Raw genomic sequence first — 24,994 nt, forward strand, 5'->3', positions numbered from 1 at the left:
TTATAGAACTCTGCTAACATCTTCTGTAAGAGAGAAAAGTATCTCACAGGATTGGAAAGAAGCAAGAAAAATTCTTGTTAGCAGCATATTTGTATCCACATATCCGTATGATCTAGATAATTTAAGCTTTTATTTGTGCATTAGGCTTCGGGTATGGAATAAAAAATTTTTCGTTCTGGCTCACTAGCAAAGCCTGATGCTGCAGAATTTGCCTTTACACACCTCAAAGATGCATAGTTTCTCTGTCTCTATACCATCACACATTGTATCGAAGACAGCAGGACACCATCAAAGAGAATTTGACTCCTGAAAGTCTTTCTTCATTTATGATAGAGGAAAGAGACAGCAGACCATTGTACAGGTTCTGTACATGGAATAGCTTGTTGACAGGCCATTAGTTGTTACATTACAAAAAAAGCCGCCTGTGCAAGACATGCATTATTTATACCATTCTGACTTTGATAAATAACAGCCAATTTTGAGCTTAAAGGCATATATATGTGACTATGTTCTTGACAACTTGGTAGGAAAACTGAAATTTAATGCCAAGACACAAGAGCTATTTTCTTTTTCTCCTTAAAAATAAAGAAGAGTTGCAGAGTGTAAAAAACATTTACAATGGGGGTCACTGGCCTGCTAATGTTTTTCTCTCTGCACAGATGTGCCTGTGACAGGAAGGTCTGTGGCAAGCATATCCTGTTCTATGAGATGAAAGATGCAGTGTCTGCAAAGAAAACATGCCTCATATTTGAGAAAGGTTGAGCTATTTTTATGGCAGCTTTCCCAAGCAACTGTGAACTTGAAAAAATAGGTAAAAACTTTACCTGACATTGTACAACAATGACACGGAAGGTTTTATGAGCAGTGGAACATGATTTAGAAGTGCTACTGCACTTGCAGCTGTTGGTATATCCTTCATCTATGTTTCATGGGCTCCATTGGACTGGAGAATCTCCCTCCCTCCTCAGTCTGAAGAGCACTTCTCTATACTAAAATACCGCTTTGTTGATGGGTTTTACCAAGAAACATCTTGTTGTTAAGGGTTTTTCGCCTGGTAAACATCTTTCTGAGTGTTCTTTAGAACATGAAGTAGCAAAATCAGGAAGCGAACAGGTTGTTCTTAAAGCTTGTTGTATCAATAAAATAGCCATCAAACCCCATTTTCTTCATCTTTGGCTCATAATGTGCTTTTTTGAAGTTGTTTGGAAAATAAAGATTTGAAATAGATGCTGAATATGTTTGACTGAGCTCTGAATGTCCAGAGCCTTTGAACTCTTAGTAGGCCTTTCTCAACAGCAAATCTTGAAATTGTAACTAACTTCAAATGTCAATAAATAATTGGGCTGAAAAACCTGGAAATGTTGTTTTGCCAGATTCAAACGGAGATTTTTCACATGATCCTCAATTTTGTAGTCGTGTCTGCTACATGAGAAGTTGTTTCCTTTTTTGCATATTTCCTTTAGCCATTATGAGAGAAATAGACCTTCAAAATAATCTCCAAGTCTAATATTTAGTCTTCCAAATGTGGTATCTTATTTGGAATTTTTATTTTTAATACAAAAAATGCACTGTATGAAGAAACAGGCTTGGAATGTATGATAATGTAGATAGAAACTGAGCTTGTATTTTGAGTTAGCTGCTCTAAAAGTAAACATCAAATATATTCAGAACTGCTCTTCAGATGATTCTGTTAAAAAATAAATAGACAAGCAATTAAAAGATGAAGTACAATTTACACACTAGAATGTACACAGTTCTCTTCAATCTCACTGCCATAACGTTTCAGTAGCTTAAAATCCATGCAAAAGGTATCAAGACCTATGTTCCAGCTGTGCTGTTTTTGCCACTTTGAACCATCACTCAGTAAAGAGATTATTTTGTCTTTTTCAGAATAAATACCCAGATCAAATCCCATCTTTGTGTCCAGGTAGATAATATATGTGCTTTTTTTGCCAGTTACTGTATAGACTTATGTTATACTGTCTTCTCCTCATTAAGAAATACTGGTGAAGAGCCTTACATTAAGAATGCAGTTATCTTGCTTTTGGCAGCAGTTTTGTAACCATACTTGCATGGGGTTCTCCCCTTCCACTGAATTTTAAAAGATCTGAATGTAAATGAATTAGGTTGAATTTTACAAATAGTTCTGGTGTGGGGGTTGTTTTCCGGTTTGATTTGGGGTTTTTTCCTAAATCAAGTATACGTTTAAGAAATGTTTCTTTGGCATTTTAAAATAAAACATAGAGTAATTTCTTTTGTTTTGTTTCTCCATCTTTACAGTGGCCTTTTCTATAGTGACTTAGTTTTGAAAATAGAGCAAAGTTTAGATCCTCTCAGATGCAGTAAAACATACCAGGTTTTGATCTCTGAAGTTGTTTGTTAGTCATGAAACTGTTTATGAGAAGAGCAGTGGCTACCTTAGAGGGAGAACATGATTTCCATGGTCCTTGGACATCTGTGAGCAGGCAGATGCCATGCAGCAATCCAATCCACACTCCATTCTGCTGTTTTGTAGCTTATGTTGGGAAAGAGCACAGTGAAATATTCCTCTGTAGCCAAGACTGTTGGTTTAATGGCTTTTTATCATGTTTGCCCTGTGGTGGTGGAGGTCCACACAGGCACACTGCAGTAGAGCAGCTTTCCAAGGCAATATATTTCAGAAGGAGAAGGGATGTTATTCTGTAACTTGTTCCCCACAGCACAGATATGCAAGCTGTGAGGCCCACAATAACCTCAATTTAAAAAACAAAACATTTTCACGCTCCTAAGACTCAACTCAGTGAAGATATACCAGGACTGTTTTCTACTGATGTTTGCTCACAGGCTTTGCTGTCATCACAGGTAGTATTCTGTGGTACAGTAATTAGAAAGAAGGGGAAATTATAAAGTTACGAAGCTTTCTGTCCTGCACAAATACAAGAGGGAAAAGCCATTTCTTGTAATGGTCTTCCTAGGACCACAGTTCAGTGTAACAAATCTTGGTATCACTGATTTCACCTTCACTACTTGAATGAGGAGAATCGCTTGCATGTGTGCACATTATGTTTCTTGGATTTGATGAAAAACTTTGAGGACTCTCAATATGTTTCCAGGCTTAACATTCTGTCACACACACAGTTTAGATGCCAAGAAATGCTCTTTAATTAGCAAACAGTATATGCCAAATGAACGACGTTTGCAGTTCTCATTGAACTAACTTCATAGTGAGGCAGCTGCCTTCAGTATATCTGAAAGGTGCTTGTGACACACCCTTTTGATTAGTGTAGAGCTGTTCTTCCTAAAAATCTAGTTTGCTTTCTGATTTGCAGTGAAATTACTAATTTTATCTATGACACTTGAGACAAACATGATACTCTCTTTGTTGTCTCTGTAGTTTAATAATATAGAAGAAGAATAGCTCTCCTTCAGGGGATGTAGAAATCCAGTGGTACTTTTAAAGCTTTCAAAAAATAGAAAGTAAACACATACCCCGCCAATTGTCACTTGATTTCCAAATTAATCTCTAAGGATAATGTTCCCTGTGGCTCACATATGACTAAATCCTTGCCTACCATGCTAAAGCTTCCTCCTTAGCAACCAAACCAAATTAAAAAAAATATATCCTGCACAGGAAAATGAACCTTTTGAAGTGGAGGCAAAGCATCCAATCCACACTATTAACAGAAGGGGTGGTAAGTAGGCCACAGAAGCTGTCAGGAGAAAATCCGTCTCTGGGTACAGTTATGAACTAAGCGGAGTCAGATTTAGCTGGCGAATAGGTGGATATTGTATGAAAAATGATCCCTGAAGTTTCAAGAAGTGGGATTTTTTGAGTCAGTTACTGATGGTGCCACACCTCCGTCAGCTGAATTTTTTAGTTTCTGTGTGGCAGGAAGAGTGGGAATTGATATTTTAATCCACACTTCATACTGACTGATGCCATTCTTAAACTATTTTATATGAAAAACAACAGAAATAGCAACTGTGGCAACTGTATTTTCCTAATTGTCTGCATCCTTCCTGATTGTAACCTTGATGTCTGTCTCCTTTGTGGGCTGCAAGAGAGCAGGAGGCTCCAGTGAGCTGGTTCAGATTTAGGACTCAAGAAGCTGATGTGTCAGCTCTTTAGCTGCTGAGAGGTGAGGGGAGGAGACTCAGTCTCTCACTAATGTGTGTGGTACAAGCACGCCTGACTGCACCGTGTTTGCCTTGGAACACGGCTGTCTTTTCCTTTCTTCTTTTGTTTTTTTTTATTTCCTGACCTCAGAAGGCACAAAATGTCATTCTGGTATATTAGTAGGCAATTCAAAAGCACTCTGGGCAATCCAGACAAATCCTTAGTATTTCTGTTCTTCCTCAAAGTATCCTTAATTACTTTTCCAGTCTTTCTACACAAGAAGCAATCTCTGTGTTTACACACAGAACAGCACAGGGAGATTTCATTGGAAGAATCTATCTACCACGTCAACAGGCCTGCTCAGTAAAATCCTGAATGGGCTGTGTATGTGTAGTGGCATTTCATCATTGGACCGTCTGTCTGCATGAGAATTTTAGTATGGCATTCCCACAGGAAGGGTTGTGTTGTTGTTTGATGGCTTTGGTCATGAACCTGGAATGGTATTAAATTGCCACAAAACAAAGGAGCACAGATTTTTAATAACTTTGCTAAAGTATTTATCTACATACCCACCAGTAGCCTGTGGGATTTGGTGACAGAAGAAGATTGGCATGGTGATCACCAGAGTGACCTCTGTGATCAGTGGCTTGGCTTTTGGGTGTTCGTTTGGGGTAGTTGTCTTGATGTTTTCTTCTGGCAGGTATAGGTGTCTCACAGTTTTTCCCTCTGTTTGATGTGCTTGTGAGTTTTATCATGTTGGGCACCAAAACACCTGCTTACAGTTACAGTATATGCTGTGTGACTGCTTGTAAAGATACTTTATGTTTTCCTGTCACTGCACTCTGGGCACAGTGTGACCCTACACATACAGACAGCAGCAAGTGTTCTTCATCACAAAAAGGAAATGTTCATTCTCTCCCCTCCACTGCTGTAAGCTGTCACTAACATCTACTTGTCTCAAAGATTTCACACTTCAACTTACGGCTGCTGTAGTGAAATTGCAAATGTCTCATTAAGTCAGTTGGGTTTTCTTTGATCTTTCTGCATTACTCAGATCACTAAGGAAACTCAAAAGCTAATAGATGCTAACAAGTGCTGACCCCAGGGAAAATGCATTTGCTAATGCTGGGCCTGATCTGTGTAGCTGCTTTTAGTTCATTGTGAAGGAAATGGTTCCTTGATGGGTTGATGCTTCTGCTCTTCATTTATAAGGTACAAAATGAGCACAGAGATTTACACAAACAAGCTTTTCCAGATGTATTCACAAAATGGTGTTCAAGTTGGTAATAATTTTCTGTAAAGCAAAGATGTTTCATACAAACTTGAGCAAATACAAACTCAGTAGGTATGGCAACGTCTATGTTTCTGTGTTGTGTTAGCTCTTGCATGCTGCAAATCATTGTTTTCAAGACTATATAAGTAGATCTATAGGCACATCCTTGTCAAATTTCAAGCAGAGAACTGGACAGTTCTGGACAAACTATCATGCTCATTAGGTTTGGAAGTTTGAATTTTTAATCTTCTGTAGATGCTCCACAGTCCTAGAGGGGTAGGATGTGAATAGAAATTGTCAAAACAAAATCCTGTCAGCTCTTAAAACCATGTTGAGCATTCTGTATAATTTCTGATAGGTTTGAGCAATTCTCAGCAGCCTCTAAAGCCTTGGAGGGCTTTCAAATGCAATCTGGAGAGAATGCATCCACACTGTCCCTGGAGAGGTCACCTGCATACCCCAGCTTCTGCAGCTATCTCCACTTGGCTGGTAGGAAAGGTTTAAGACAGGACAGGCTGTTAAAGAAGCCTTAGCTACAGAAACCCCTTAAATCTATTTTCAGAATTCACACCAAGCCTGCAATTAATTTCATTAAATGCTTCCCTGTGCTTACAAACAAGTAGCCTTTGCAGACTGAATGAACAGTCTGCCCTGCAGGCTGCAGCCAGGGACGTGTTGGATAAAGCATGCAGAGGAAGCAGTAAGGGATTCTGGCACACTGGTGCCACATTTGTACAAAAGATATCACTGCAACAGGGGGCTGGAAATAGCGAAGGCAGCCAGGCCAAAGGTCTTGCTGCTGTACCACCTTCTGTATGATGCAGAACTTGCATAGTCCATAAAAATGCCCATGCTTTTCTTCTGTTGAAACAGAGGTGGTACAGTTTTTTTCCCTATGAATTTGGTAATGTCTGTGGGTTGCAACGTAATTTTTTCTTAAGGAGCCACTGTCTCTGTGAAAGGTGCTGGTTTCATGAATACAAATCCTGCAAATATCTAGCCTTCTTTTACTGATCTTCTCTTTACACCTTTACAGTTAGGCAAATGTTTTCTAATTCTATTTTCCTCCAGGACTGATATTTTTTCTTTTTTTTCAGGGGATGAGGGGAGGGCTAGGTCTAACACACAAACTTGATGTAGTCAAAGATTATAATAAGAGTTTGTCTGTAATTATAATGATATAATTGCATGTAATGTTCCAGGCTGTACAGTTGCCCTAGAGAGCACGGCCTGTTATATTAAAATGTCTTTGAGTATTTATTTCAGACACTAAGAAAAATAATAAAAGACATATCTATAAGATGCTGAATGATCATACAGTGGGATTTGACCTTTGGCAATATTTTAATACCGTAGCTGTTGATCTGAGGGTCTTTGTAACTAAGCAACTGTCATCCAGAATGTATTATATCATAAAAGAGTATTAAGATATGAAGACTAAGTAGTTAGAGTGAAATAGGAGCCATGGTGAGATGCAGGCACTTTCCTATTGAACATTCTTGTTTTCTGAGCTACAGCACAAAGGATGAACTTTACCATGATTTGTTCCATGGTGGGGTATTGAAACCTGCACTCTGCACTCTCAGCTCTGTGAGCAGGCACTGTTGTGTAGTAAATCAAGTATGATATTAGATCTTGGGTAACAGACATTAATTTTGCAGCTGGACAGCAAAGAAGGACTGCCATGGTTCTTTATTCCCTTCCTTCTTGGATTTAGAATCAAAGACTCATTAAGAAGAGATCTCCAAGATCATTGAGTCCAACCTTTGACCGAATACCTTCATGCCAGTAAACTGTACAACTAAGTGCCATGTCCAGTACTTTCCTGGACACTTCCAGGGATGGTGATTCCAGCGCCTCCTTGGGCAGCCAGTTCCAATCCCTAATCAACCTTTTAGTGAAGAAATTCTTCCTGATGTCCAGCTTGAACCTCCCCTGGTGCACCTTGGGGCCATTTCCTCATGTCCTATTGCTGGTTGCCTGGCGGAGCAGGTCAACCCCACCTTGGTACAACCTGTGCAGCCTTGTAGAGAGCAAAAAAGGCCACCCCTGAGCCTGTTTTTCTGCAGGCAAAACAACCCCACTGCCTCAGCCACTCCTCATTTGACTTACTCTCTAGACGTTTTCTCAGATCTGATGCCATTCTCTGGACTCACTCCATCACTGCCACGTGTTTTTGGAATGAGGGGCCCAAAGCTGGACACAGGATTTGAGGTGTGGCCTCATCAGTGCCCAGTACAGGGGGACAATCCCTGCCCTGGTCCTGCTGGCCACACTATTGCTGATCCAGGCCAGGATGCCATTGGCCTCCTTGAACCACCTGGGCACTGCTGGCTCATGTTCAGCTGGTGGCAACCAGCACCCCGAAGTCCTTTTCCACAGTGCAGCTTTCCAGCCCCTCTGCCCCAGCCTGTGGTGCTGCCTGGGGTTGTTGTGACCCAAGATCAGGATTCAGCACTTGCCCTTGTTGAACCTCCCAGCATTGGCCTCAGCCCTTTGATCTGGCCTGTCCAGATCCCTCTGCAGAGCCTTCCTGCCCTCCAGCAGATCAGCACTACCACCCAACTTATTTACATACTCTGATGTCTGAAACTGGCTTCTTTGCTTTTCCAGTGAGACCTGCTCAAATTACAGCTGTGAGGCAAGGCTGTAATCCCAAATGATTCCTGCAGGTATAGTAGTGTACTGTGTTGCTTGAATAATGGGGAAAGTAACGCAGTTTTGTGCTCGCAGCACGAGCTCTGGCGTGCCCTCGATCAGAGAGAGTCCAGCGGCGTTACTTCTGCGCATCGCAGAAGCGACCTCAGCATCAGGAAAGGCACTGTCTGGGCGCGCTCGCTGGCTTCTTTGTAGGGAGACATGGCAGGAGCCGATGATCTAGGCTCACGTTAGTTCGGAGATAAAGGAAGAGAGAGGGGGTTCTGGTTTGGCTTCCAACAGGTTTATTGTCAGAAGTTTAGCAACCAGAATATGGCAATGATCTTAAACTTCCCGAGAGCCTTTTCCCTCAGTTTTATAGGGGGTTTGAAAACTGCGGGGAAAGGGGAAAACAACCAGTGAGTTACAAAGCAGGGGGCAGAATACAATTCAACAAGATACAATGGGGGAAACCGGGAGGCAGGAGTTATAAAAAAGAACCCATGAACAACCAAGTAAGAGAGAATTTTCCTGAACAAGGGGAGGCAGTTTGGACCCGGGCACAGCCCAGGGGGGATGCGGCTTAAGCTTCTGAACCGCCCCTCAACCCACCCTCCGAGTCTGTGTCTTGGGGAAACTTGATCCGTGGGAGGGTCTGGGATTGATTGGCATCGCGCTGCCCCAGCCCTGCAGTGGGCTGCGTCATAGCAACATCTCCTCCCTTTTTATTATATTGAAATGAGGGAGGGGACTTAAGGGATTTTAAAACCAAACACTTAAAAATGGGAAGGACTAGTAAAATTAACAACACCATAAACAAAACCCATACAATGTCTTTGACAGTGGAGGGAATCCGGCTGCTGAAGCTCCCAGTGCACAGGAGGAGCTGCAGCAGCAGGTGGGACAGCAGCAGGTGGGATGTCATCACTCAGTCAAGGGTGGTAACTTTAGGAAAAGTGTAACACAAATATAATTAACACAAGTCCAATTAACTTAAATAACAATAGCTCCCTTGGGCTCCCCCTCTTTCAATAAAAACAGAGAGATCATTTTTGGGACGGGAAACACAGCAGGGAGTCTGGGAAGGGGAGGGTTTGTTTTTCGGGCCTGGAGGAGGAGTCTTTTTCCTAAGTGGTTTGGTTTTTCTTCTTTTCCAGGCTGTGGCAGCTTCTTTCCTCTGTTTGGCATCTGTAGGTGGTCTCAAAAAGGGTTTGATCCACTTCCCAGGGACTCATTTTGGACTCTCTGGGGTGGAAACACACCCATAGCCTCTACCCCAGGTGACTAGGGGGTATGGGCCACGTATTTGTAAAGTATCAGGGTCCTTTTTTAGGACCTCAGGTCTCTCACTCAGTTTATGTTTGGCAGAGTTTGTGAAGTGTCTCATGATGGGAGGGTTGGGTTCCTCATAGGAACAGTTTAAAAAGTTCTAAGTGAACAATGCTTTGGAAAGTCTTATGATGGGGGCAGCGATCTCATTGCCGCCTTTTTGTTGTTCTCACAGTCTTCTTAGTGTTTGATGTTTTGTTTCCACGATGGCTTGGCCTGTGGGCGAGTGAGGGATGCCAGTGATGTGATCCACACCCCACTCACTCACAAATCTTTTTAATTCTGCGGAGGTGTATGCTTGGCTATTGTAAGTTTTTATTTTCCTTGGTGTCCCCAACACAGCGAAGGCCTGGACTAAGTGGTTGACAACATCTTTGGCCCTCTCTCCACGATGGGCTGAGGCAAAGGTTGCGCCAGAAAAGGTATCCACAGAAACATGAATATATTTTTGGCGGCCAAATTGGGGGAAGTGGGTGGTATCTGTTTGCCATACCTCACAACTGCCTAGGCCTCAAGGGTTAACCCCTTAACCTAATGATGGAAACTGATGTTTTTGGCAGTTGGGGCATGTGGCCACAATAGCTTTTGCTTGGTCTCGAGTGAGGTGGAACATTCGGATGAGCACTGGAGCATTCTGATGGAACACTGCATGGCTCAGCTGGGCTTGCTGGAATCTGTTAGGCAGATTCGCTAACTCGATGGGCATTGCTAGGGCATCTGCTCTCCTGTTTCCTTCTGCAATAAATCCTGGCAGGTCAGTGTGTGAGCTCTCATGCATGACATAGAATGGTTTCTTTCAGTGGGAGATCAGTTGAATCAATTTTGAAAGCAAATTATGAATTTCTGAGTTTGCAACCTCCTTTAGTAAGGCTCTCTCTGTCCTGGAAACTACACCTGAAACATAGGCCGAATCAGTTATCAGATTGAATGGCTCATTTAATCGTTTAAATGCTCTGACCATGGCTGCAAGTTCTGCCACTTATGGGGATCCTTCGACTACCTGCACATCAGACTCCCACTCTGGAGTGCAAGGATCCTTCCAAGTGATTACAGATTTACAAGATGCACCAGAGCCATCTGAAAAGATTGTCAGGGCATTTAATGGGTTTCTGCTTTGAATTTCTTTTGGAATCAGTTTGAAGACCAAAGTAAACAGTCTGTGTTTTGGATGGTGTATAGAAATTTGGCCTGGGTAGCTGTCTAGGGTGAACTGAAGGTGCACATTTTTTTGAAGGAGGTTATCAAGTGAATCGGTTGTCAATGGTAAGTAGATGCATGTAAAGTCAGACCCTGCAAGGGTGAGGAGGCACGATCTAACCTTCATCACCAGCTGAGCTGTGAGCTCCTGTGGTGTTGTGATACTTTTGGATGGCTGCTGTGAGAGGAAAACCCACTCGATGATTAACAGGGGATCACTCTGCACCTCGTCCCATTGAAATATCAGCCTGTGAAGGTATGGCATTTCCCCTAACACAATAAATTGAAAAGGCAGACCTGGGGCGCAGCGGTGTGCCTGCCGGGACGACAGCGCTTCCTGTACCTTACAGATGGACTGTCTCGCCTCCTCTGTTAGATGCCTGGGTGATGTGAGGTCATCTTTCCCTCGCAGGAGGTTGAACAGAGGAGCGAGATCTTCTGTCGTCAGCCCTAGGAGCGGCCTCACCCAATTTATGGACCCGCAGAGCTGGTGGAGTTCCTGCAAGGTCTTAGGGTTATCATTAATTTTGACTTGTTGGGGAACCACAGTCTGTTCATGGATTTTCAGTCCAAGGTATTTAAATGGAGAGGTTTTCTGGACCTTTTCAGCCTGGATTTCAAATCCATTTGCCTCTAAGGCCTCGATTACCTTCCCCAATGTCCAGTCTAAATAGGATTGGTTAGGAGCACACACCAAAACATCGTCCATATAGTGGAGCACTATTGCCTTTGCTGCTAACTTTCTGATGGGGGACAGAATGCGAGCTACATACCACTGGCAGATGGTGGGTGAGTTTTTCATGCCTTGGCAGAACTCACTGGTAGCGCTGCATGGGAGCCTTTCGGTTGATGGAAGGTACCGAGAAGGCAAACCAGGGTGCATCGTCTGGGTGTAGTGGGATCTGGAAGAAACAGTCTTTAATATCAATGACTGCTACCTTCCACTGCCTGGGGAGCATGGAGGGTGAAGGCATTCCGGGCTGCAGGGGTCCCATGTCCTCAATGACTGCATTTATTTTCCGCAAGTCCTGTAGGAGGCGCCACTGGTCTTTCCCCAGCTTTTTGATTACAAATACCGGGGAATTCCAAGGCTATTAGAGGTTCATATTTCCTTTTTCAATTGCTCCTCCACGAGTGCGGTGAGCGCCTTTAATTTGTTTTTTCAAAGGCCACTGATCAGATATGTTTGTCAGAGATCCAATTTAATTTCTGGAAGGGGCCTCCGCAGTGGCCTTTACTAAAAATTTGGGGTTGAGATGGAATTTCGACTTGAGCTCCCCACTGGGACATGAGATCCCTGCCCCACAATGTAAATCCAGAGTCAATTACAAAAGGACGGACTGATGCTATCTGTCCCTCTGGACCCTCAATTTGGACAACTGCCTTGCTTCTCTGGGCAGATATAGATCCCCCACACCCGTCACGATACCTTCTGCCAGCTGCAGCTCCCAGTGTGACGGCCAATTGTGGGAAGAAATGACTGTCACGTCTGCTCCCGTGTCCATCATTCCTGCCAGGCTGATGTCCGAGCCTTGGCAAGACAGTTTGCAATTAAGCATGGGTTTGTCGTTCCCAACTACCTCAGCCCAGAAGACAGAGGGGTTGTAGTCCTGTGGCGGACTACTGGGCATGAGAATAGCTTGGGCCACAACCTGGTTAGCAGCAAGAAAAAGGGAGGGTTAACACACTGGATGTTGGTAGTAAACAACCCTTGTGGCCCCACTTGAACAATTTCTGGTGTAACACAAATGTCAGCTAGTGTGTGTACAACATCTTTTAACACAAACAATATACAGTCTCTCAGATTCTCACAACTCACATTCTCTGGGGTGTTACCAAGTCCATTTGAGTTGCAGTGGTTGTGGTAACAATTTTTCTGGTGGCAGTTTTTTTATTTGTTCCCCTGCATGGCCCTGCCAAACCACACAGTCCTGTCAGTTTTTTGGCTGCATCCCAATGGCGGCAGGCAATGTCATTTGCCCTGGGGAGACAGCTCGGAAACCCTGATTAATTGGAGCCAGGACTTGGCAATTTTGGGCTAAGTGCCCTGGTTTGCCACACGTGTGACAGACCCAATTAGCATTTCTTTTGTCCTGAGAGGCTGTAGTTTCAGCAGTGGCTGCAGTTCCTATTAAATTCCCCCATGTTTTTAAATTTGGCTGGTTAATTGGCACTAATGTCATGCAAGCACGAATCATTTGGTTTAGGGTTGGTGGAGGATTGAATGGAAGACCCAAAATCACTCTTTTACAAGCTTCATTGGCATTAGTTTTTTGCAATTTGCGTTATAATATGCTCTCTTGTTTTTGGATCTTCCACTTGTCTTTCCACTACGAGCCTCAGTTTATCCATAAAATCAATAAATGGCTCATTTTGCAGTTGCCGAATCTCTGTATAATTCAATTGAGGCGCTAATTTAGGGGGCATCTAAGAACACTTGCTCTGCCACTTGCTTTACAGCATTCAGGACTGGCTCTGGTGTATTTTGAGCCTGGCTCTGTGGCTTGACTAATAACCCCTCACCGGTAAGGTGATCCATAGAAACCATTGCATTGTTTGGATCCTGAAGTAAAATTGGAAGGAGCTCTCTTAGTCGTTCTCTCCAACTATCATCCCACATTTGAAATTCTGATGGGGAAAGCAAGCAGGGAAATATGCCTTTGATATCATGTGGCACCATCACTGCAGTAGTGAGGGTTATCTGCAGGAGGTTCTTAAAATACTGACTTTCCCTCCTAAAATCCTTCTGGGCTTTGCAAAGCTCTTTCAGCCCTGCAGGATCAAGAGGTTTCCATGTGGGATTATTGCCTGCTCTGTCATAGGTAACAGGAGCGGCAAAGGGATAGGAGGGGGCTGAGGGGACTCCCGGACCCAATTTCAAGACAGCGTCGGTTCCGGTTTCTACCCTGTGGGAACCGGAATTGGGGGTCGTGGGAACCAGGAAGTCCTCCACAGTGGGCAGGATTGGAGGACAAGGAGAAGTGGTCACAGGATGAGCAGCGATTCATGACGCAGGGGGCAGTACCCGACATGTGGGAGGAACCAGAAGATGTTATGTCTGGGGGTGGAGATAGGAAAGGGTTGGGGGGATGAGGGTGAAAGGGATTGCGGGAAGAAGAGGGGGGAGGGGTGGTCTGTGCCATGCAGTCTCCCCCATTATGTAGACATATGGAGTAGGGGGCGGATAATGGCAAACAGCATTTAGAACAGTTTTCTGGGCTTACAACTGGGGAAGAGGGCGAGGGATACGGGGTTTGGGAAGGGGTCGAGGCAGCCTGGCCAGGGTGGTTGAAAAGACCAAGAAGGGTCAGGGAGAAGGTAGCAACCCTGTGCCTTTGGGCTTTTTAATCTTTTCATTTTTTTCCAACGAAGGGGAAGTGGGGTGAGGGATACGAGGAGAGGAAGGAGGGATATGGGAAAAACTGGGGGTCGGGTTTTGTGCTTTTCTTTTACTTTCCGGTCCATTTTATGTAAGTCTCTCAATACCAAAACTAAGGGGAGATATTTTTCTCCAGAGGTGTCTCCTTTCCAGTTTAAATCAGTAATTTTATCACTCACAGCCTGCCAGAAGGCAGGTGATTTTAAATTTGTGGGAGACGCTTGAAGAAGGCAAAAGAAAAGCCAGCGAACCAACTGTTTTATCAAACCCTTTGAAAATTTAAACCCACTAACTTCAAGGGATTTTGCAACTTGGAGAAAAACCTCTTTGGCATTAAGAAAGTTTTGAACCCATGGCTTTCTCAACACTTTTTCCACCTGCCACCCGCAAAAGGAAAAAAGAAACAAAAAAGTCTCAGGGACCGGGGATACTCACACAAGTTTCAGTTCAGCACAAATCAGCACAAATTCACAGTTACAGGCACCCGGTCCCGAAACTAAAAACACGGGTGGAGTCCTCTGAAGCTCGGCTGCTCTCCGAGGTCAGTTCAGTGCAAAATCAGTGGGAGTTAGCAAACTTCTCTCAGGGCACCACTCCTAAAACAGAGCGAGCTGCACCAAGGGGCGTTGGCAGCTCCAAAGTCACTTTTTTCGCTGTCCACCGACAGCCACGATGTCACAGGGATCCACTTGTATGAGCCCCACGCTTGGATGCCAACCTAACACAGTTCTATCCTCACTGCACAAGCTCTGGCGTGCCCTCGATCAGAGAGAGTCCAGCGGCGTTACTTCTGCGCATCGCAGAAGCGACCTCGGCATCAGGAAAGGCACTGTCTGGGCGCGCTCGCTGGCTTCTTTGTAGGGAGACATGGCAGGAGCCGATGATCTAGGCTCACGTTAGTTCAGAGATAAAGGAAGAGAGAGGGGGTTCTGGTTTGGCTTCCAACAGGTTTATTGTCAGAAGTTTAGCAACCAGAATATGGCAATGATCTTAAACTTCCCGAGAGCCTTTTCCCTCAGTTTTATAGGGGGTTTGAAAACTGCGGGGAAAGGGGAAAACAACCAGTGAGTTACAAAGCAGGGGGCAGAATACAATTCAACAAGATCCAATGGGGGAAACTGGGAGGCAGGAGTTATAAAAAAGAACCCATGAACAACCAAGTAAGAGAGAATTTTCCTGAACAAGGGGAGGCAGTTTGGACCCGGGCACAGCCCAGGGGGGATGCGGCTTAAGCTTCTGAACTGCCCCTCAACCCACCCTCCGAGTCTGTGTCTTGGGGAAACTTGATCCGTGGGAGGGTCTGGGATTGATTGGCATCGCGCTGCCCCAGCCCTGCAGTGGGCTGCGTCATAGCAACAGGAAAGGGTCATTTTTTCCAGTGTGCTCGCTACTGTTTCCCAAGGTTTGAGGGGATATTGAAAAGAAACTTGCCTCCTTGTGAGCAGGCTTTTTTCTCAGAGCAATGTTTATTGCGATGTGTCTTGAATTTGCACATCTTATCAGAGAAAAGCAGCTCCAGGGGCACCTCTCTGTTCCCTGCTTTTGGCTGAGACAATGCTGAAACAGCAAGGACTTGGCTCTTCACAACTTTTCATACTCTCTCAACTATCTGTCCAGCTGTGTGGGGCTTGTGCCAATCACTCTGTGTCAGAAGGAGGATCTGCCTCTGCTAAAGGAACACTGTTGTCACATCCCTTCCTTAGCCACTTATCTTCATCTCTCTCCTCCCACACATGCTCTTTTTACTTAGATTTGCTTTTTTCCTCTAAGCTGTTGCAAGTAGTCAGCCCAGCAAGCTTCATTTCTACTTCAGCTAACTGTGAGGTGATGGTTAGGGTTTGGGTAATTAGGGTGAAAATATAAATCTGAAGCCAGACTGTTACCATCAGCCTTTAAAGATGGTAAAGATTTAGGAAAGGATATTTTGTGCCCAGGAATGCTGTCTCAGGCTATTGTCAAGTGCCAGGCATGTGATCCTGAAGCTCATTGTTGGAATGTCATCAAGGTATTTGTGTGTTGTCCAAGCCTGGTGCTATTTCCATGAAGAGTAGGAGCACATGGCATGGGGTGTGTCTGTGACCAGTTTGGTCCATCTATGAAGCAGCCTTCTGCTTAAGGTGAAGGACAGGACTCAGCTGAGACAGGTGAGTAAGGTCACTGCTGTGGCATTACAAATGAGAGCCGTGCTCCTGCCCTGTTTTCACACCAGGCACAGTGAGGTCTTCTGAGCCTGTTGTTAATTGCAGCTCAGAACATTTGGCTGATAATGATCTATCTCACCTAGTGGCATTTGCTGCTGGTTTCCTCTCTCCATCAGACAGTGTTTCACTGCTGTTGGTGTCTGGCTGTACTAGAACAGGAGACACATAAATCCAGCTGAATGGTTTTCTCTTGGTGGAAAGCACCCTCATTTGAGCTCTGCAATCTGAGGAATTTTTGTGGAGGTATTCATTCATGTGATGAACATCTGGTTTGGTGGGGTTTTTTTCCTTCTAAGCTGTTTCTCATAAGAAATACAGGTGGATTGTTGTTTGAGAAATATTTTTCAGCTCTGGAAGGACATTGCTTTGTCCTTTAATAACTGGAAGTATGAGTATCCAAAAGAGATCTACAAAGATGCAGAAGAGTCTAGAGGAGATACTATGAAGAGTGGCTGAGTTCACTTGGCTTGTTCAGCCTGGAGGAGTCTCAGAGGAGACCTCAGAGCAGACTGGAGCTTCCTCACAAAGGGAAATGGAGGAGCAGGCACTGGTCTTTCTATTCACCAGCAACAGGACCATGGGAATGGCATGAAGCTGTGTCAAGAGAGGTTTAGGTTGGATATCAGGAAAAGGTTCTTCACCTAGAGGGTGATCGAGCCCTGGAACAGGGTGCCCACAGAAATGGTCACAGCACTCAGTGTGGCGGAGTCCAAGAAGAGTTTGGACAATGCTCTCAGGCATGTGGTGTGACTCTTGGGGTTGTCCTGTGCAGGCCAGGAGTTGGATTTCAATGATCCTTGTGGGTTCCTTCCAAGTCAAGAAATTCTATGACACCATGAAATAATGTGTTTTATGGAGTGACACTCAGGATCAGTTACTGTAATTCCCTCTCAGTAACCTTCTGGACTCCTGTCCTGCCAGCATTGACTGTACCAGCTGCCCAGCTCTTCTGAGAAGAAAGGGTGTATCTCTGGAGATACAGACTCATGCCTGCTTGTTGAATGTTTTGTAAATGGTCTGTGTTTTTCTCCAGGCCACTCTTTGTGAACTCGTGTTGTCTCTTAAGTAACATCTCTGTTGATGCATGTTATACCAATGCACTGGGTCACACTGATAGAGGTTGAGCTGTCTGGCAGATTTACCCCAGTCTGTGAGGCAGAGATATGCAAGGTCTCTCTGCCTGGTCTTTGATGCAAGACAGGTGCTTAGCTGAGACTGACCATCAGCCTCTAGTGTGAGAGTTTTATTGGAGGAAGAGGACTGCAGCAGCTCTGTGATGAATGTGCAGCTTGGTCTGTAGTCCACAAGAGGAGTGTGAGCTAGTGCAGGGGATCTCATCAAGCACCATGCCTGGCTGATGTGGCAGGTCTGCTTTTCCTTGTGCTGATGAGGCAGCATGACTCAATGTCATGATGATGGAGAAGGGAATGACTTCTCTTGGCAGCCTTTCCTCCCAGATATCTGAAGTGAATTGATATTAAGGCAGGGGAGTAAAACCACTGTAAGAGGAAGATCAGATTTGTGTTCTTTTTAGGTAGTATCTAAGTACATGAGACCTGATGAGATGCATCCCAAAGTCCTGAGGGAATTGGCTGTTGGAGTTGCCATGCTGCTGTCCGTGATGTTTGAAATTCATGGCAGTCAGGTGAAGTCCCAGGTGACTGGAAACGGGGGAAATGTTGTACCCATTTTTAAGAAGGGTAGAAGGGAGGACCCTGGGAACTACTGACCAGTCAGCCTCCCATCTCTGCCAGGGAAGATGGCGAAAGGGATCCTCATGGAAGTTACACTAAGTCACATAGAGGACAGGGAGGTGATTCAAGACAGCCATCACAGCTTCACTGAGGGCAAGTATTTCCTGGCCAACCTACCAGGCTTCTATGGTGGAGTGACCACATCACTGGACAGGAGATGTCATCTGTGTCGACTTGTGTAAAGCCTTTGACATGGCCCCCCGCAACATCCTTCTCTCTAAATAAGAGAGATATGGATTTGATGACTTTGGTGAATGATGAATGGCTTGGATAGATATCCAGAGTGTAGTGGTTAACAGCTCAGAGTCCTCCTTATGGACATCAGTAACAAGAGGTGTCCCTCAGATGACTTTTAAAGATTCATTTCAACCCAAACAGTTGAGTTATTCCATGACCTCTTTGCTATAGTGTTTCTCAACCAAGTATCTCTCTTGGCTTCTCTCCAGGGGGATTTTACTTTATTGCTGATGCATGCTCTGTAGTCCCCTCGTAAATTTTTACAAGATATATAATGTATTTTTCAGTCTACCTTTTCCCTGATGGTTGGCAACCATGGTTCATTGCTGTGGAGTTCTTGTTAAATAAAATATGAGATCAATTGAAAAGTTATCAGTATTACTGGAAACATGAGACTTCTCACAATGTCTGCCTATTTTTAGTGCTGATCAGAACCAGTAAGAGTGCTCCAAGTAACCAAATAAATTTTTGTTTTTAAAGCTAATTTGAGACCACATCAGCGGTATATTGTTTAATATTTTATTTCCTTTGTTAGGAGTTTGGTCTGCAGTTGTTAGTATTTTAGATGTGACATTAAGTGCATGTTTGTGTGAATATTTTCAACCCAGAGATTACAAAACCATTTATTCTTTTTCCTATCAATGCAGCTTTTTATTGAAAACTGCAGGTATTTTAAAGTCTACTCTTTTTTTTCCCAGGAATTCTCCTTTCAGTGTTTTTCCCCAGGGAAAAGTCTATTTTAGCAAAATGCTTTATGTCAAAACATTCAATTTTCACTCCTATTAATTCTGTCTTGTCTTTAGATTTATGTTAAAGTCTTAATTGCAATATTTAATGCTGTTTCTATATACACAGCTTTTCATTTTTAAATTCAGAAATAGGTCTTGGACTTTATTTCGTGGAAAGGCCAACATTTTGGTTTTGCTTTCTAATATGAAACAAAATCACATTTTACAATGCTGGAGTCTATCAGAACAGCAGTTCTTGGTTTCAGGATCTTTGCTTTAGATCTATTTCATACCACAGCAGATATCTAGCACTGAAGCATTCAACCTTTGCCAACTCTTGGTATCACTGTTTATCAAGTGACATCTTTTTCTCTCATTCCTAATATCCATTTTGACTTTGCTCATGACTATTAGAACCTGCAGTTTTATCTGCTATCTATAAGGTGCATACCACCAGCCAAGCAATGCAGCAGTATTATTAAGTGTATTAATTAACCTGGTGTGCCTGATAATAAACACCGTAGGAGGATGGAGTTCTTCAAGGAGACTCTATTGTCTAAGTAATATTGTGCTACATTTCAGGGTCCTTTACTTTTTTTGCAGGAGAAATAAATCAGAATCTGTCTTTAATTTTTCTCTGAGAAAGTTCAACTGCTTTATTTTGGCTAAATAAAGAAGCTAAATGGCCCAACTACCTTCTCCAGAATCTAAAATTATTTGAACTCAAGGCAGACAACATGTTGGCAGATAGCCTAGAGGTAGTGATTCAGGACTATGCCATGTGGAAGAGTCTGACTCAGCTTTTTGACTGATCTGGATGTCGCTGCCAGTCATGTTATGCTGCCACTGATGGTATCATCTAGACTTTTCAAGACGGTTAGCTATAAGGTTGAGTTAAAAGGAAAGATTACTATTATTGTTTGATTACAAAATGTGCCAGTAATGAATGCTAAAAAGGGTGTCTCAGAGGTTAGCAGAGCTATCTAACAGAATGAAAGAAGCAGATATTATTTCCTCCATCTCCCCAAAGCCTTCTCTTCTCTAGGCAGACTAACCCCAGCTCTCTCTCATGCTGTATTCATAGGAGAGGTACTTTAGCTCTTTGATCATCTTTGTGGCCTCCTCTGGATCCACTCCAACAGGTACATGTCTTTCCTGTGCTGAGGACCTCAAAGCTGGACATAGTGCTCCAGGTGGGGTCTCATGAGGGCAGAGGGGCATAATGACCTCCCTTGACCTGTTTGTCACACCTGGTATGGCCCAGTGAAGCTGGTAAATAATGCATAATGCAGTTGATAAAGTATTAAGTAGTGTATTATCAACTGAAATAGACTTTGGAAATCAGAAATTAAGTTACTTTTTAGAAGTACCAGTCTGTAGAAATGGTAGCATTCCTCAAAGATCCTGGTCATCTGTAATTTTGCCACTAAGGACCTTGAATTCTGTTATAAAGAATAAGAGAGTTTGCTGATAACACAGAATAAGAGACTGTCGTTTTAACTGAGGAAAGCTGAGGGGCAACATACAGCAAAACCTGGATGCCTGCAGAAGACATGAGATGAAATTCAGTGGCATAAAATGCAGGGTGTGCCGGTTTGGCCAAATCTAGAAATACATCGTCTGAGAGAAGGCGGGTCACAACCATCCCTCCCCCACCAGGTTCGGGAAAAAAAAATTTTCCTCGAAGGAAAGTGAAAGAGATAAAAACTATCTATTTAACAAACACACGTGTTGGGGTTTTAGTTTAGTCTTAGTTTTTTTTCCTGTTAAAGGAATTTTCTCCCATATGCATGTTGCTAGGGGACAAATGGCTGTACTTAAGAAAGACAAAAAGGGGAGTGGGGCGGGCCCTGGCTACTCTTTTGTCTACACCTGGGTGTGGGGTCAGTTGCTCGGAGCGTCCGAGAGAGAAGCTGCAGAGAAAGGAGCTGCTGCTTTCTTTCTTTTTGGCCGTTCTTTTCTTCCTGCTGGAAACAACGCCGGGACCCCAAAAGCCGCTTTCCCTGCCCTGCTGGAGACGGGCTGTGGCTGCCCTGCCCCGCTGCTGCTTCGAGCTTTCGCTGCGGGGGCTGTAGCCCCTGCTCGCCCTGCCTGCCTGGGCCTCCCGTGGGGTTCTCCCATCTGGATACATCTCGCCTGCCACCCGGGATTTGCGTCCGTCCTGCCGTTCCAGCCTGCTGTTCCTGAGAGCCCGGGATCAGCTGCCCAGGGGTTTGTGAAGCCTTTGTTCCATCCTTCCGGGATCCCAGGGCACCAGAGCCGCGGGTTTCCCCGAGCTCGCTCCGGAGCGCCCCCTGCAGCCGCGGGGGAACCATCGCACCTGCCCTGCTCACCGGGAGCCGCCAGCGCCCCTGCCGGCTGCGAGCGGAACTGCACCCGAGGGGAAAGGGCCTGACAGCCGAGAGGGCTGGCACTGGGTTTGTGATTGCTGTTACTGCCATAGTTGTTGTTGTTTTGTTTGACTGGTTATATACATACATATATATAGTAAAGAACTGTTATTCCCTATTTCCCACATCTTTCGCCTAAAGGCTCTTGATTTCAAAATATAATAACTTGGAGGGAAAAGGGGTTATATCTGCCACTTCAAGGGGGGCTCTGCCTTCCTTAGCAGACACCTGTCTTTCAAAACCTAGACAGATCTTGGCGCCCAACGTGGGGCCTGAGGGCATTAAGAGATAGAGGTGAAAAAGGAATAACAGTTCCTGGATAACTTTATTTTGTGTGCTGGATATTGGAACCTTGTTAGGCAGCACTATGTGGTCTAGTTTTACCCTGGTTTGGGTGGCATGTGGCCGTGGCTATATTCTTCCCTTTGCAGCTCCTTACTTGAATATGGGTCCTCTGACTAAGGCTACCATTGCTGTTATCCAGCTTGCGTTATGGGTCGAGAAGGTGAGGAATTAATGGGTTTTTAACTTCCTCCGGAATGTGGGCACATGGATAAACAGCTATCACACACTGAGCACATGTTTTTGGGGTTATGTTAACAATGGTACCTTCTGTGAGGAAATGACACCAGGGGAAGTTTTCTCCCAACCCCCTCAACCAGTTCTTTGGGCCCACCCCATCAATTTTCGAAGGGTTTAAATTCCCTCTGAATACTAACCATCTGCTGCTGATAGGTCTACTCTATTTAGCATTCAAGGATAAGTTGAGATTGGCTTGGATATCTACCCGGACACCAGCCCCAGAGAGCAGAGTTCCTACCCCAGAGCCTGATCCTGCCCCAGAGCCTGACACAGCCCCAGACACTAGAGATCCTACCCCAGAGCCAGAGCCTGCCACAGCCCCAGACACTAGAGATCCCGCCCCACAGACTGATGCTGCCCAACAGTCCACCTCAGAAATGACTACCCAAACTGGGTGGGGGTACTGGCAAAAGGGATGCAGGAGATGTGCCAAGAGATGGGTCAGGTGCGCCAGGGGATATGCCAGGAGATGGGCCAGGTGCGCAAGGAGATGTGCCAGGAGATGGGCCAGGTGCGCCAGGAGATATGCCAGGAGATGGGCCAGGTGCGCCAGGAGATATGCCAATTGTTAAGGGAATACACCTCCTCAGCTAGTGAAAAACCCTCTCCCTGCCCCAAAGAGGGCGAGTCCGATGGTGCAGCAGTGGAACCCACGGATGTTACAACCGTCCAGGCTTCAGCTGAACCACAAGGACAACCACAGCCAGCAGCAGTCGCCCCTGTGCAAAGGAGGAAGTATAAGACCAAATCAGTACGACCAGTTAATGATGATGGGCAACCAGGGCCCTCACAACCAGCAGGAGAGCCAGAGCCAGAGATCATTACTGAGTCCCTGTCGCACGACAGTCTCCGTGCTATGCGAAACGACATTGTGCGAAGGGGGCGTGAGCCTTATACCACCTGGCTGCTTCGGGTTTGGGACCTTATGGGCACAAAGTGTGCAACTGGATAGTGGTGAGGCAAGGTATCTGGGATCGTTGACCCAGGACCCAGGTGTGGACCAGATATTTGTGAGGGAGCCAGGGCCTCTCTCTCTCTGGGAGCGGCTCTTAATGAGTGTGAGAGAAAGGTTCATTCACAAAGAAAGAATGCAGGAGTATCATCATAGAATGCAGTGGAAGACACTCGAGCAAGGGATCCAACAGCTAAGAGAGGTGGCAATATTAGAGGTACTCTTTGGGAAGGATGGACAGCATGATAATGACCCCGATAAGGTCAGGTGCACAGGACAGATGATGTGGAACCTGGCAAGGCTAGGGCCATCGCAATACACCACCTTCATTGCAACGATTGATGCTGACAATACCCGAGAAACAGTGGGCTCTGTTGCCAACAAGCTCAGGCATTATGACAGCATGATCAATGGCCCGCTGAAAGCTCATGTCTCTGCTGTGGTCCAGGACCTCAAAGAGGAGATGAAGGAGAAGATGGAGGAGATGAGGGAGGAGATGAGGAGGGTCAGTGTGGCACCAGTGCGAGTCACAGGCCCCCAAGTCAGAGCCCGTCGTCCCCCTGCGAGAGAGAGAGGGTACACCCCACGAGCTGAGCTGTGGTTTTTCCTGTGTGAGCATGGGGAAGACATGAGAAGGTGGGATGGGAAACCCACCTCTGCCCTGGCAGCGCGGGTGCGTGAACTCAAGGAGGGAGGCACTAACCGAGGGGGTTCCGCTAAGGTGAAGGTAGCCTCAGCCTCCCGTGACCGAGCTGCCAGGCATTACAGAAGGGAGGATGATATGTCGGATCCCCTTGAAGGTACCTCGAGCATGTACGCCCAGGGAAAGAATGATAACCAGGGCTAGAGGGGCCCTGCCTCTAGCCAGGAAGAGGCACGGGAGAACCGAGTTTTCTGGACGGTGTGGATCCGATGGCCTGGCACATCAGAGCCACAAAAATATGATGCATTGGTTGATACTGGGGCACAGTGTACTTTAATGCCATCGGGACATGTGGGGGCAGAACCTGTATCCATCGCTGGGGTGACCGGGGAATCACAGCAGTTGACCCTTTTGGAAGCTGAGGTGAGCCTGACTGGGAAGGAGTGGCAAAAGCATCCTATCGTGACCGGCCCAGAGGCCCCGTGTATTCTGGGCATAGACTTCCTCCGGAATGGCTACTACAAAGACCCAAAAGGACTCAGGTGGGCATTTGGGATTGCTGCTGTGGAGGCAGAGGGCATTAGGCAGTTGAACACCCTGCCTGGACTATCAGAGAATCCTTCTGCAGTTGGGCTCCTGAAAGTGGAAGAGCAACGAGTGCCAATTGCCACCTCGACAGTGCACCGCCGGCAGTATCGGACAAATCGAGATGCTGTGATCCCCATCCACAAGATGATCCGCGAGCTGGAGAGTCAAGGGGTGGTCAGCAAGACCCACTCACCCTTCAACAGCCCCATCTGGCCTGTGCGCAAGTCTGACGGAGAATGGAGATTGACTGTGGACTATCGTGCCCTGAATGAAGTGACTCCACCATTGAGCGCTGCCGTGCCGGACATGTTGGAGCTCCAGTACGAGCTGGAGTCCAAAGCAGCGAAGTGGTACGCCACTATTGACATTGCCAATGCATTCTTCTCCATTCCTCTGGCAGCAGAGTGCAGGCCTCAGTTTGCCTTCACCTGGAGGGGCGTGCAGTACACCTGGAACCGACTGCCCCAGGGGTGGAAGCACAGTCCCACCATCTGTCATGGACTGATCCAGACTGCACTAGAAAAGAGTGAGGCTCCAGAACATCTGCAGTACATTGATGACATCATTGTGTGGGGGAACACCGCAACCGAAGTGTTTGAGAAAGGAGAGAGAATAATTCAAATTCTCCTGCAAGCTGGTTTTGCCATCAAGAAGAGCAAGGTCAAGGGACCTGCCCGAGAGATCCAGTTCCTGGGAGTAAAGTGGCAAGATGGACGACGTCAGATTCCCACTGAGGTCATCAATAAGATCACAGCAATGTCTCCGCCGACCAACAAGAAGGAAACACAAGCTTTCCTAGGCGCTATAGGTTTCTGGAGGATGCACATTCCCGAGTACAGCCAGATCGTGAGTCCTCTCTACCTGGTTACCCGCAAGAAGAATGATTTCCACTGGGGCCCTGAACAGCAGCAAGCCTTCACTCAGATCAAACAGGAAATTGCTCACGCCGTAGCCCTTGGCCCAGTCAGGACAGGACCAGAGGTGAAGAACGTGCTCTACTCTGCAGCC

At 45.5% G+C, this 24,994-nt stretch overlaps 1 protein-coding gene across 1 annotated transcript in view; it reads left to right on the plus strand.

Annotated features, from left to right (window-relative positions):
• Positions 1 to 24,994, plus strand: part of PLCXD3 (phosphatidylinositol specific phospholipase C X domain containing 3) — a 93,967-nt gene that overhangs the window by 50,906 nt on the left and 18,067 nt on the right. The gene's annotated exons all lie outside the window — the stretch shown is intronic.

This window comes from Corvus cornix, chromosome Z (genome assembly GCF_000738735.6).
Source record: "Corvus cornix cornix isolate S_Up_H32 chromosome Z, ASM73873v5, whole genome shotgun sequence".
Lineage (NCBI taxonomy): Eukaryota > Metazoa > Chordata > Aves > Passeriformes > Corvidae > Corvus > Corvus cornix.